Source organism: Miscanthus floridulus, chromosome 1, assembly GCF_019320115.1.
Source record: "Miscanthus floridulus cultivar M001 chromosome 1, ASM1932011v1, whole genome shotgun sequence".
Taxonomy (NCBI): domain Eukaryota; kingdom Viridiplantae; phylum Streptophyta; class Magnoliopsida; order Poales; family Poaceae; genus Miscanthus; species Miscanthus floridulus.
Genome location: NC_089580.1, coordinates 20,763,477 through 20,779,106, shown reverse-complemented (window position 1 = coordinate 20,779,106; position 15,630 = coordinate 20,763,477).

Sequence of the window (15,630 nt, the reverse complement as noted above, 5' to 3'; positions counted from 1 at the left end):
GGTCCACAGGCTTCAAGATCTTTGAGGTTGATCCCTATGATGGCAAGGCCAATCTCGAGGAGTGGATGTAGCTCTATGAGATCGTTGTACATGCCGTTAGGGGAAACAACGATGTAATGACAAATTATTTGCATGTTATGCTCTCCTAATCTACCAATAATTGGCTTATGGGCTTGGGGGAGGACTCCATTGAATCTTGGGATGATCTCAAGAAAGTCTTCATAAAAAATTATATGGCAACGTGCCAGCAGCCTGGCACAAAATATGATTTGGAATAACTCCATCAGACCTCTGAGGAACCTCTACGAAGCCACATCAGGCATTTCTTGGAAACAAGGAACACCATCCCCAACATTGGGGATAGCGAGACCATCTCTACTTTCACAAGAGGACTCCATCACCATTAGGAGCTATGCTCCAAACTTTACCGCAAAAGGCCCTAGACCATCAGCGAACTCCTCAAGGTTGCAAACACATACGCAGACTCCAAAGAAGCTGATCGGCAGTTGAAGGATGACGTTGCTCGTGCTTCCCGCTCGGATTGCCACCCATGTTGTGATGATGATCGCCTTGAAGAATGATGTTATGAGGATTGCAACAGGTGTTACGACGATCACGAACATCGGCATAATGATCGGCCAGAGGGATCGAGGACTGCACAACCACATCACCGCTGACCAGAAAACATCATCAACAACGTAGAGCAGCCACGTGCTAAGCACAATTTTAATGCTACCTATGAAAAGCTCCTTGACGGTCCATGCCCAATTCACAAGAACAGCAAGCACACCATGCGGCAATGCTATGGCATGGCCAAAGCTTTCTGTGATGAACAGTAAAAATGGCAGACACGCAAGGACGATGTGTCCGATGACGGCAAGGAGGAGGAGCATCCTAAGGATGCATGACTTGCTTTCCAAGAAGCCAACAAGATGGTCACCACAATCTTCAGAGGATGCGCCGCCTCTGAGAGCAAACGCCAGCAGAAGCTCACCACTTGGTAGGTCATGTCGATCATCAAGTATGACACGGTCGCCATTCCCAAATATCTAGACTAGTCGGAGCATCCTATCACATTTAGTAGGGCCGACCAGTGGGTAGATATCCTATACCCAGGGTGTTTCCCACTCGTGCTGGATCTAATCATCAGCAATGTGTGGTTAAATACGGTCCTCATTGAAGGTGGGAGTGCCCTCAATCTCCTCTTCGCTGGAGCCCTAACTGAGTTAGGCCTCACAAAAGGATGATCTCGTCCCTATTGACTCTCCATTTTGGGGGATTGTACCTAGCAGAGCGTCCCAACCTTTGGGGCAGATCACCTTGCTAGTCCAGTTTGGCACCGTCGACCACTTCCGTACTGAGTACATGAACTTCTTCAAGGTAGACTTCGACACCGCCCACCACGCCATCCTTGGCTAACTAGCTCTCGCCAAGTTCATGGCCATGCCCCATTATGTCTACCTAGCGTTGAAGATCCTGACAGAACAGGGTGTTCTCACCCTGCGTGCCAACATCTCCACCAACTATGACTACGAAAGAGAAGGACTCGCCATCGCCGAAGCAATGGACATCTCAGCTAGAATGAAGGCTCGCATCGCCGGCTCTAAGGTCCATCATTGTCAAGGCTATGACCCAACCAGGGTCATATAGGTTCTGTGATCAAGACGGCATAGACATCCCAAACTCCTGGCACATCGAACACCTAAGGCGTTTCTATCCTTAAGATGTCCTACTAAGATATGTACCCCTTATGTATTTATGCATTTCAATAATGATTTTCTCCATGATGTTTTCTCCATTTTTTGTTTTCTCCGTAATTTTCCTCCAATTATCTTTTGTATTTCTCCATGCTAAACATCTTTAAGATCACGTATACTATTGCCATTCAAATCGGACTATGCCCTCGCCTCGGTCGGACACGCTCAAGGGCTTTGCCTCCCCACATGAATTGACCTTGCCAGGCCCTGATTACACCCGTTTGCCTATGACTCAGCGTAGCTATCGTGCCACCATGTCGCCATGCTACCGAGTCGCTCGAGCTACAGAGCCGCCGAGCCACCAAGCCACTCGAGCCATCGTGCCGCTCGAGCCGCTGAGCCGCTCAAGCCGCCGTGCTGCTTGAGCCGCCGTGCTACTGAGCCGCTCGAGCTGCCATGCCCCTGAGCCACCAAACAAGCTGCTAAGTGAGCCGCCTAAGTCATAATCAAGCCGCGCCACACCGCAATGATGACCGCTGTGAAGAACTGCGTTGTGACAATAGTGACCATTGCCATGGCGATATGCCAGAAAAGCTCGAGGGCTGGGTAATTTCATAACCGCCGACCAGTCATGTTCTCATCCATGTTACCTAAAGCAGCCCTATCCTTGATTTAGCACCCAAGTATGCATGAGCAGTAGTGCTCTGCGCCATGGGCGATCGGTAGTGGCTCCTTGGTGATGTATATATTCCTAACCGTGCACAAACATCTCAGGATAGAATGCCCCCCATGTCTCATTGGTACAATGCTTAGCACTCTCCACGATCTCCATATTTCACCACAACCTCCATATTTTGCCATGGCCTCCATATTTCGCCACAACCTCCATATTTCACCACGGCCTCCATATTTCACCAATGTCTCCATATTTCACCACGGTCTCCATATCTCGCCACGGTTTCCATATTTCATCACGGTCTCCATATTTCGCCATGATCTCCAAATTTTGCCATGGCCTCCATATTTTCCCATTGTTCTCCAATGTTCTCCATGTTCTCCAATGCTCGCTAAGTACTTTCCAACTTTTACTCCAATATCCAAAGCTAAGCACGGGGATTTCATTCTTTTTACAAATATGAACAAACTCCACATAAACATAAACTGCTTTGTAGGATATAAAATTCACCAATATATCACTCCTGGTAAATTCCGCTCTGCTTTCTTCATCATTGCGTTCATATATTCTGTTATCCGTCCTACATATTTGTATTGCAGGATTATCATGTAGATGGTCTCACCACCTAGCCTTAGGATTTCTTCGCCGATCAACTGGTCGGACCATAGGTTCATGCCTTCGCCGCTGACCAGTTGGTCAGACTATTTGGTGTTCACATCTACTCAACATCACTTCGCCGCTGACCAATTGTTGGGCTGCTCAGCGCTAGATTCTTCGCCAACCAATTGGTTGGATTGTCCGTCCCTTCATCATTAGTGATGATGGGGGCCCGCCTACTTGGCTGGGGACTCTTCAGTGTTTGCATTCTTCATGCAAGCATCGCCAGCTAAGCTAGAGACTCCTTGGGCGATTGTATTTTGCTATGTCTCGATTGTCGATTCGCCTTTTAGCTCACTACATTTTGCCGATGCTGCATGTCATATGAGCTATCAAGGTGCTCCATGTTGTCCTGATTAGGGTGTTTATCCTAGGTGGCACGTTAGGAGCTTTGATAAGTACATCTATCGCAGCAACCCAGTGCTAAGTACTTTTCATTTTCTCCATGTTTTTCTTCTTGGTGTTATTGAATTCTACTACCCAATGCTCAGCATGGGGTCTTCGTCCTTTGTCAACAAAAGATGCTCGACAGTCCTCCAAGGGGTATCCTAGGAAGGTAGATTGATAGGTGAAGGTGCACGTGATAGAAACTGGATGGTGACACAAGGCGCAGAGACAGCGATTTAGACAGGTTCGGGCTGTCTGATCGACGTAATACCCTATGTCATATGTCTTTGTTGTATTATATGATATGTATGTAGATATCTTAGGCTAGGCCTAGGATACATATGGGGATGCTAACTAGGGGACCCCTACCTCTCCTTATATACTCTAGAGGGATAGGGTTATAAGGAAAGTATCCTATTTGGTACTATACAATATCTTGCGGTGCACGTCGACCAGTGCTGTGCACGCCTTGATCTTGTGGGATCAGCCACCTCTGATGGTGTAGCCCATGTCTTATCTTATGGATACCGGGGGTCATATCCCCCATAGCTAGTCCCCGAGTGCCTTGTATTCTTTGAGCAACGTTGTCTTGAACAAGTCCGAACACTTTGATGTGAAGCCAATCAGTTTAACTGGTGATCCGAGCAGTGGAAGTCAAAACTGACTAGTTTAACTGGTGACCTAGGCGGTGATGGTCGAAGCTGACCAGTTTAACTAATGACCTGGGCAGTGAAAGTCAATGCCGACCAGTTTAACTGGTTAGGAGACCTCGGACTTAGCCAAGTAAGGCTTGCTAGAAGGATGTAAGGGGCTCAAGATGAAATTTGAAAATTCTTTGACTTAGGAGAAGTGTAGCCACTTAGACTTCATCAATAAGGAGGGTAAATTAAGAAATAAGCACTACATTCACCGCAAGGTGAAGTGTAGCCACTTAGTCCCCGAGCCTGCTGGAAGATGAAGAATGAATCTTGTAGCAGGGTCAAAGAAAAGAAGTCTGAAAGCTTGCCGACGTCATCTGACATGCGCATATCAAGACCCCAAATGTGCTGCCCAAGATCAGCACCCTGATCTAAATAGCATGGAGCAGCTTGATAGCACACCGATGAGACATAGCAAGATTTGATCACCAACAGAGTCCTCAGCTTAGCTGGCGATGCTTGCACAAAGAATTCGAATACTGAGGAGTCCCCAACAAAGCTGGCAATGTCCAAGCACCGAGGAGTCTCTGGCATAGCTAGTGATGCCCAAGCACTGAGGAGTACCCCGCATAGCTGGTGATGTCCAAGTACCAAGGAGTACCCGATGTAGCTGGCGATGTCCGAGCACTGAGGAGTCCCTGGGGTAGCTAGCGATGTCCGAGCACCGAGGAGTCCTTGGTGTAGCTAGCGATGTTCGAGCACCCAGGAGTCCCCATGTAGCTGGTGATGTTTGAGCACCGAGGAGTCCCCGGCATAGCTGACGATGAAGCACGAGCGATGAACATTCTAGTCAACTAGTCGGCGGTGAAGTGAGCATTGAGTAGAAGCGACCAGCGAACAGTCCGATTAACGGGTTGGCGAAGAAGTCCATGAACCTAGCAGTCTGACCATTTGATCAGTAGAGAAGTCTGAGCACCAGGTGGTCCGACCACCTGGACGATGATCATGCAATACAAATGTGTAGAACGAGTAGTACATGATGTAAAATATATGAACTCTAGAGAAGAATTAGTAATGGTGATGAAATAGCGTATGCAGCTCGGCGATCAGTTGGTGTGAACACTTAGTGTTATTCTGAAGATTTATTTATATTTAATATAAACCGTCTGACCAGTTAGTGTATAGCTGAGTCTCAGCCCTAGCTAGCCTGTTAACCATAATGCGGAGTGTGGAGCCCGTGTGCATGTAGGAAGAACAAAGCGTCGCTAAGGAATCGCTGCCGACCACCCATAACATAGAGGACAGACGCTCATGCACGTGTAGGGAGGAGCTAGAGACAGGGCCATCTCTGGGGACATCCAAGCATCAACATGACTGTTAGAGGGTTCAGAAAATTGTTTGGAGAGCAAACATGGGGAAAACAGCTCAGAGAAACATTATGGCGATATACAAAGATTAGAGAATATTTAGAAAAAAAATTAAAGCGTGACTTAGCTTTAGACAGAATGTCTGGTCAGCGGCGTATGGCATTATCTAGTCGGTGTTGATAGAGTTGCCCGACGCTCGAGCTTTCCAAACTATCATCATGGCGGTGGTCGCGGTCGTCATGGCATAGTTCTATAAGGCGATCATCGTTGTGGTGCGGCAGGTGGTTAGAGTAGGTAATCTAGACATTGTCGTCCTTATGCGTCTCGCTTGGCGGCTTGATGTAGTTGAACAAGTGTGCGGAGTTGTAGGCGAACCCGCATAGTCAATCCCATGTTAAAGGCGGGTCATGAGGATTTTTGGCAGGCGTGACCGATGCATGCGTAAGCACGTATATGCAGAAACCAAGATTAATACATTGGTCACTTTTGACTAGCTTGCTTGGATCATCTTCACATCATGGTGATGTAAGGCAGGCATAATGGTGGTGCAGATCATGACGTGATGTCATAACACTGCTTTCAAGTCTCGTTGCTGATGCATGCTGTGGCTGAAGCTTTGACTTCATATTCACCAACACGAGATGCATGCAGGATAGACTCTAATCTCGTCGCGAGTTTTAAGATCAGATCTGATAAAATTTGCTATAGCTGAGGCCGCCTGGCTTCTCGCTGACCTGCCTCCTGGTGTTGGTCCTGGCCAAAATCCAGGCGAGTTTGAGCTGGATGCTTGAGAGGTGAAGTCTCGTCATAGGTAGCCAGACGGTTATTGTTGCTGTAATGTCAAGCCCTTAAGGCTGCTGAAGAACGCCGCCTTAGGAAGTCAGGTTGCCATGAATGGCATTGTTCTTCAGGTCCCATCTGGTTCACCATGAATCAGCATGCATAGCCCCACGGTGGGCGCCAACTATCGACAAAAGATGCTCGGTAGTCCTCCGAGGGGTATCCCATGAAGGTAGATTGATCGGTGGAGGTGTGCGTAATCAGGAACCAGATGGTGACACAAGGCGCAGAGACAGCGATTTAGATAGGTTCGGGCTGTCTGATCGACGTAATACCCTACGTCCTATGTCTTTGGTGTATTGTATGATATGTATGTAGATATCATAGGCTAGGCCTAGGATACATATGGGGATGTCAACTAGGGGACCCCTACCTCTCCTTATATACTCTAGAGGGGTAGGGTTACAAGGAAAGTATCCTATTTGGTACTATACAATATCTTGCGGTGCACATCGACCTGTGCTGTGCATGCCTTAATCTTATGGGCCGAGCTACCTCTGATGGTGCGGCCCATGTCTTGTCTTATGGATATCGGGTGTCATATCCCCCACATCCTTCACACTTAATTTTTTGATCCTGCTACAAGATGTTTCTCTATCTTACAGCAGGCTCGAGGACTAAGTTTGTACATTTCACCTTACGGTGAATGTACTGTTATTCCTTCTTACTGGTTTTTAGCTAAGCTAGGGGCTAGCTATGTGCTCGGCTACGCTGGGAGTTGATTATCCTGATTAGTGATTGTTGTAATTCTTTGATCCTAACACCAGATGATGATCATCTGACTTCGCCAACGAAGCCTAAGTGTGTACACTTCACCTAAGGTTGATGTCTCTAGCAAGCTCCGCCACTGCTTTCTTCGTCGATCAACTAGTTAGTTCGCTAGGTTCATGACCTTCATCGCCATCCAGCTCGTCGGACTGTTTGACACTCACTTCTACTTGGCGTTCACTTCACCGCAGATCAGTTGGTTGGGTTGATCGGTGTTCATTTCTTTGCCAATCAACTAGTTGGATTATCTATCGCTTCATCGTCAGTTATGCTAGGGGCTCGCCAGCTAAGCTAGGGACTCCTCGACATTTGGTTTGTTTGTCACTTCATCGCTAGCTAAGCCAGGGATTCCCTTGGTGGTCGGATCTTGCTACGTCTCATCGGTGTGTTATTAGCTCGCACCATGTTGTTCAGATCAGGGTGTTGATCTTGGGCAGCACATCTAGGTCTTGACATGCACATATCAGATGATGTAGCAAGCTTTTAGATTTATTTTCTTTGACCCTACTACAAGATTAATTCTTCATCTTCTAGTAGGCTCGGGGACTAAGTGGCTACACTTCACCTAGCAGTAAATGTAGTGCTCTTTTCTTGATTTACCCTCCTTATTTGACTAAGTCATGGATGATTCCTCACAAATAGAGTCTAAGTGGCTACACTTCGCCTAAGGTGGAGAATTTTCAAATTTTTGTCTTGAGCCCCGTACATCCTTTTGGCAAGCCTTACTTGGCTAAGTCCGAGATCTGCGTACCAGTTAAACAGGCCAGCTTTGATTTTCACCGCTCAGTTCACAAATTAAACTGGTTAGCTTCAACTTTCACCGCTCGGATCATCGGTTAAACGGATCGGCTTCATATCAAACTACTCGGACTTGCTTAAGACGGTGTTGCTCAGCGAATACAAGGTGCTTGGGGACTAGCTATGGGGGGCTATAACCCCAGATACCCATGGCAATGGACATGGGCCATAGCACCAGGGGTGGTCCAGCCCATAAGAAGAAGCCATGTGATGTAAAACACTGATCGCCATGCATCACATGGTTTTAGGAAGAAATCTTGAAGATAGAGAAGGATCTATTCGAATATGATAGATATCATATTCCTTGTAAATAGTTACTATATAACCGAATAATCTAGGCCTAAACTGACTTGTAACCCTACCCCCAGACTATATAAGATGGTTAGGGACCCCTCGAATTCATCTCATATTCAATACAACCCAACAAAGACACAGGACGTAGGGTATTATGTCGATCAGACGGCCTGAACCTGTCTAAACCATTATCTCCGCACCTATGTCACCATCTGGCTCCTATTACGCACACCTCCACCGATCATCTACTACCGTGGGTATACCCCTCGGTAAACTACTGACCAGATTTTGTCGACACAAGCTTTCATTAAAATTTCTTTGACCCTGCTACAAGATATCTTCAAAATCTTCCAACAGGCTCGGGGACTACGTGTGTACACATCATCTCGCGATGACTGTATTTGTTTCTACACTGGTTTCCAGCGACATTGGGGATTAGGTCAGCACCTGAAGACTACTACTTTAGACCCTAGCACCATGTGACTACTTCACCTACTGCCAGGCTTAGGGACTAAGTGGGCACACTTCACCTCATGGTGAATGTGTTTATTTTTCAACTTAATCTTCTATAAAGTGACTAAGTTCCTTTGCACTGACTAAGTCAAGGATGCTAAGCGTCTATCGATAAAAGATGCTTGATAGTCCACTAAGGGGTATCCCACGATGGTAGATTTGTTGTAGAGGTGAGCGAGATCAGGAGCGAGATGGTAATACAAGCACCAAGACACAAGATTTAGATAGGTTCGGCCGTCAGTATGACAGAATACCTACATCCTATGTTCTAATGTATTGCATTGAGATGTTGAGTAGGGGACCCCTGCCTCTCCTTATATACTCTAGAGGGGTAGGGTTACAAGGAAAGTATCCTATTTGGTACTATACAATAGCTTGCGGTGCACGCCGAGCAACGCCGTGCATGCCTTGATCTTGTGGATTGGGCCACCTCTGATGGTGCGGCCCATGTCTTGTCTTGTGGATACTAGGGGCCATACCCCCACAGCTAGTCCTCAAGCCTAATAGTAGGTGACGTAGTCGCGTGGTGCCATGGTCAGAAAGTAGAAGACTAGCTGAGCAGGCAGCCAGTCCCTGAGCGTACCCTCAAGATGAGAACAAGCACATTCATCACAAGGTGAAGTGTGCCCACTTAGTCCCCAAGCCTGCTGGAAGATGAAGAATGAATCTTGTAGTAGGGTCAAAGAAAAAGAAGTTTGATAGCTTTGCCAACATCGTCCAACATGCACGTATCAAGACCCCAGATGTGCTGCCCAAGATCAGCACCCTGATCCAAACAACATGGAGCAGTTTGATAGCACACTGATGAGACGTAGCAAGATCCAACTACCAAGGGCGATGTCCGAGCATCGAGGACTCCTAGCGTAGGCGGTGATGCCTGAGCACCGAGGAGTTCCCGATGTAGCTGGCGATGTCCAAGTAGCGAGAAGTTCCCGGCATAGCTGGCGATGTCCAAGCACCGAGGAGTCCCTGGCATAGGCGGCGATGTCCGAGCACCGAGAAGTTCCCGGCATAGCTGGCGACGTCTGAGCAATGAGGAGTTCCCAGCATAGCTGGCGATGTCCGAGCAACAAGGAGTTCCTGGCGTAGCTGGCGATGTCCGAGCATCGAGGAGTCCCCAGCGTAGGCGATGTCCACAAGGTGAAGTGGGGTGAAGTGTGCCCACTTAGTCCTCGAGCACGAAGAATCCGAGGACTGAGGAGTAACTGACGTAGCTAGCGATGAAGCACGAGCAATGAACAGCCTGGTCAACTAGTTGGTGGCAAAGTGAGCATTGAGTAGAAACGACCGACGAACAGTCCAATCAACTAGTCAGCGACGAAGTTGATGAACCTAGCGGTCCGACCAGTTGATCGGAGAAGTCCAAGCACCAGGTGATCCGATCACCTGGACGATGATCCTACAATACAAATATGTAGAACGGGTAGTACATGATGCAAAAATATATGAACTCCAGAGAAAAATCAGCAATGGTGATGAAATAGCATATGTAGCTTGGCGATCAGTTGGTGTGAAGATGTAATTATATTTAATATAAACCGCCCGACCAGTTAGTGTGTAGCTGAGTCTCCAGCCCTAGCTAGCCTGTTAACCATAACGTCGAGCGCGGAGCCCATGCATGTGTAGGAGGAACAGGCGTGACCAAGGAATCACAGTCGACCACCCATAACATAGAGCGCGGAGCCCATAACACGTGTAGGGAGGAGCCGGAGACAGGGCCATATCTAGAGGCGTCCGAGCATCAACATGACTGTTCGGGGGTTCAAAAAATCATTTGGAGAGCAAATATGGAGAAAACAGCTTGGAGAAACATTATGGCGATATACGAAGATTGGAGAATATTTAGAAAAATATTAAAGCATGACTTAGCTTTAGACAGATTGTCTGGTCGGCGACGTATGGCGTTATCTGGTCAGCGTTGACAAAATTGCCAGGCGCTCGAGCTGTCGTCATGGAGGCGGTCATGGTTGTCACGGCGCCATTCTTCGCAGAGATCATCATTGCGACGCGGCAAGTGGTCGGAGCGAGTAGTTCTTGGTCATCTTCTAGGTTGTTGTTGATGAATACACATACGAAGCCAGTAGCTTGCATGGTACGTGCATCGTCTGAGTCCATGTAGTCTATAATAGTCACGCTCATCGATAGGTTTGCTGGAGTAGGAGTCTCGTTCCTATGGCGTGTTATAGCTGAAGCTTGATACACCAATGTCGTCGGGAGGTGACGCATGCGCCGCATGTCGAGCCCATAGGGCTACTAAAGGACACCACCGTAGGAAGTCAGGTTGCCACGAGCGGTGCGGATCTTGAGATCCCATCTGGCCCACCATGGATCAAGCGCACACCCCTACCTGGCACACCAACTATCGACAAAAGATGCTCGACAGTCCATCGAGGGGTATCCCACGATGGTAGATTTGTCGTAGAGGTGAGCGAGATCAGGAGCGAGATGGTAATACAAGCACCAAGACACAAGATTTAGATAGGTTCAGCCGTCAGTATGACATAATACCTATATCCTGTGTTCTGATGTATTGCATTGAGATGTCAAGTAGGGGACCCCTGCCTCTCCTTATATACTCTAGAGGGGTAGAGTTACAAGGAAAGTATCCTATTTGGTACTATACAATAGCTTGCGGTGCACGCCGAGCAGCGCCGTGCACGCCTTGATCTTGTGGGCCGGGCCACCTCTGATGGTGCGGCCCATGTCTTGTCTTGTAGATATCGGGGGCCATACCCCCACAACATCTAACTTCAACGCCTAGAACCTAAGTGAGCACACTTCATCCAAGATGGAGACTTCAAAAAATTTTATCATGAGCCCCTTAAATCCTTCTGGCAAGCCTGAGCTTCAAGTAAGTCTAGGCTTGCTCATAGTTGAACTGCTCGGACACCGTTCCCACTGCTCGAACAATAGCTCGGATGATAGTTCAACTGCTTGGACGCCTATTCAACTGCTCGGATACTTGCTTCAATAGCTTGGCTCCTAGTTAAACTGGCCGGACACCTGTTCCTAATGATCAGCAACAAGTTGGATAGCTCGGACAAGCTCAAGACGGTGTTGCTCAGTGGAAACAAGGCGCTCAGAGACTAGCTATGGGAGTATGACCCCCGGTACCCATAGGACAAGATATGGGCCACACCATCAGAGGTGGCCTAGCCCACAAGATCAAGGCGTGCGGCGCACGACACTGGTCGGCATGCACCGCAAGGCTACAAAAAGATGTGATTTATTAGGTATTGTATAATACCAAATAGGATACTTTCCTTATAACCCTACCCCTCTAGAGCATATAAGGAGGGGCAGGGGTCCCCTAGTTGACACCCCCATACAGATCCTAGGCTTAGCCTAAGGCATCTGATCATACACAATATAATCCACAAAGACACAAGACATAGGGTATTACGTCAAGCTGACGGCCCGAACATGTCTAATCGATGTCTCTTGCATTCTGTGCCACCATCCGGTTCCCTCATGCGCTCCTCTACCAATTCATATACTACTATAGGCATACCCCTCGGTAGACTGCCGGACGTATTTCATCAATAATTGGCCTCCAACAAAGTACCTATATGCGAGACCCATTTTGGGTAGCAGCTGAGTCACAACCCAAATATGAGCATTCTCTCTCCTGGAGACTCTTTTGCATAAAGGATTCTCTTTTGGGTCATGTTATTGAAGAAGACCAAAAATAGGTATTGAACCTTTTGCCTGTAGTACTACCCAAACGTGGAATAGGTCTTGTATATTTAGGTGCTGTTGTTGGAGATAGTCTTAGACCAGTCTCAATGGAAGTTTCATATGAATTTCATTCGTATTTTTATGATGTGGCACCATATTTAAGAAGAGAGAAGAAATAGGTTTCATGGGGATGAAACTCTTCTGGCATAGTTACCAACTCGCAATGAGTCATGGAATTAAATGTTTATGAAACTATAGAATAAACTATGCATTGAGAGTGGTTGTTTCATTCAAGTTTTATTACATTTTATTTGATGTGATATTTTTAGAAACAACCCTATGAAACTTCTCATTAAGACTGGCCTTACGTAACCGAGTCCCTCAGCAAACCGATTGATGGAGCCCAAAACAAACCTAGGGCATGATTGGTTGGCATGGAAGCACCGGCCCTGCACATTCTGTTGTAGCTTTGCGGTAATTGGTTGGCTGCATGCTCGCTGGGGCCTAGCCCTCCGCATACAGCAAGCCCTGCCAAACTAGGCCACAGGGAACAAGAATCCATTCTGCTCTAAGCCAGGCACGCGTGGTGTGGGCACATGGTTGAAAGGTCCTAACATGGCTAGAGGGGGATGAATAGCCTATTTAAAAATCTACAAGATCACTAGAGCAATTTGATTAGTATGACAAATGGCATAATGCAATTTTGCTCTAGCTCTACAAGGGTTACAAGCCATCTATCCAAACAATTCTAGTTGTTATAATCACTAGGCACACATAAGAGCTAAGTCGCTACTCCCTAAGAGCACTCAAACTTGCTACACTAAAGAGCTCCACTAGATGAACTTAAGCTACAAAGCAAGCTCTCAATTCTAGCTACACTAAAGAGCTTGCTACAACTAGTTTGCGGGAATGTAAATGAGTGAGTAGGGTGATTATACCACCATGTATAGGAGTGAACCAATCACAAGATGAATACCAATTCAATCACCGGGAGAATATCAAGGGGCAAGATAACCAATTTTTCTCCTGAGGTTCACGTGCTTGCCAGCACGCTAGTCCCCGTTGTGTCAACCAACACTTGGTGGTTTGCCACCTAAGAGGTGTTGCATGAACCTCGTCCACACAATAGGACACTGCAAGAACCTACCCACAAGTGAGGTAACTCAATGACACGAGCAATTTACTAGAGCTACCTTGCGGCGCTTCGCCGAGGAAGGTGCAAGACCCCTCACAATCACCGGAGTCGGCCACAAACAATCACCAACATGTGCCGAAGCTCCTCTGCTGCTCCAAGCCATCTAGGTGGCAGCAACCACTAAGAGTAACAAGAAATCCACAGCCACAACGATCTCCATGTGCCACTAGATACAATGACTCAAGCAAATGTACTTGGAATCACTCAATCTCACTTTGAATTAGCAATCAAGCAAGAGGGATAAGTGGGAGGGAGTATGCTCAGCTCACAAGGATGTCAAAGATGTCATATAGCCAAGAAGAGACACCTTGGAGCCAACCCCCAACTACTTATAGAGCCCACAAATAAATAGAGTCGTTGCTCTGCTCAGGGCTGACTGGACTCACCTAATCGGACACGCCACGTGTCCACACTTTGAATCTCCCACGTCAATCTCCAACGGTCAGCTCCCAATCGCTCATGCATTAAGTGACGACCAGACTCGCTGCTCGAATGACCTGATGCCATGTGGCTAGAGTCCGGTCAATTTCAGTAAGCTCCCAGAGTGTGAAAATCATGACCGGACGTGTCAGGTCAACGACGACTTGATATGCCCCAGCATTCATTGCACACATCGCCTCTCTATGATCGCTAGCGAAGCTGACGCTAGCATACATCACCCTTCACACATCACATGCCCTACGCATCCGATCGTGCTCCCGTGCCACCTTCCAACATATGACCAGATGCGCCGGTGCACCCGGCCCCAGCGTTCGATCGCTACTACTCAGTCTCGGCCAGACAGCGCGTCGTAGCTATAAATGACTGGACTCGCTAGCCAGCGTCTGGTCAGGACATTGCCAGCGTTCAGTTACTATGCAGCTCCTCCTTTTCATTTTCTAAGTCCGCAACCGCTTTGCCCTTGCTTCCAACTTGCTAACCACAAAGTGTAGAACTTATGTGCACATGTGTTAGCATTTTTCAAAGCGTTTTACAAGGGTCAAAGTTAGCACACTAGGATCCTAAATGCATATGCGAAAGTCATGTCACCTAGTGGCACTCAATAAACCATTTAGCCAAAGATTTTCCCTCTTTATAGTACGGCTATTGATCCTAAGTGCACTTACACCCTCTATGGTGTCTTAAGTGCCAAAACAAAAACCTATCATATACCTTTGCCTTGATCATCTCGGTTTTTGTTTTTCTCTTTCTTCTTTTCCAGGTTGAGCACTTGATCATCATCACATGTGGTCATCTCATCATTTCATGTGATCATCACCATCTCTTGAGTGTCACCATGCTCCACACTTGGGTTGCACCAACCAAGCTCATATCACAACTCATGACAAAGGTTAGTGCTAGGTTTCATCCAAAACCAAACTAGGGCTTTCAATATCCCCCTTTTTGGTAATTGATTGCGAACTATTTACAAAGATATTCAATTATATCTTTTTGGATTCATGTTGCTTGCCCAAGCATATTACCATGTGTAAAGATTATGGACAAGTTTCATCAACCCAAATTTCTAGCATTAGCTCCCATACATATGTGCTAAGAGTTTGGATTTGAAACCTTGCACATATGCATGGATTGGAAGTTTGGGAGAGTAATAGCTACCAAATGATGCTAAGGTATAAAGAATGAACATTTGAAGTGTGATACCAATCGGATTTGCCATTTGAACACCATCCTTAGCACCACGATTTGCTAGATATCACTTGAGAAGCAAAGACAAACTAGATACCTCGTGAGATCAACATTAGAGGCAAGGTTCTAGTACCACTTGTAAAAGATCAAGGTATATCTAGCTATCCTATGCATGCTAGTTTTTATTTCATCAATCATTTTCTACAATCTGGCATACACCACACAAGCATGGATAGGGAAATTAGAACTTGTGTCATGCAAGCAAACATATGTAATGCACATTCAAATGCAACAAACAAGTTTATGAGCTTGCTCTCCCTACTTGTGTCCTTCAAATTTTAATTGATCCCCTTACAATGTCATTTCATTTGTTTGCTCCCCCTATCTCTTACTATCTTTGTGAATTCTCTTCCCCTTTGTCAACAATGACCACAAAAGTGAGCTCAAGTTTTAGATAGGTTGAGGTGAAACCATGTGAAGTGAGGATCAGTTTCCC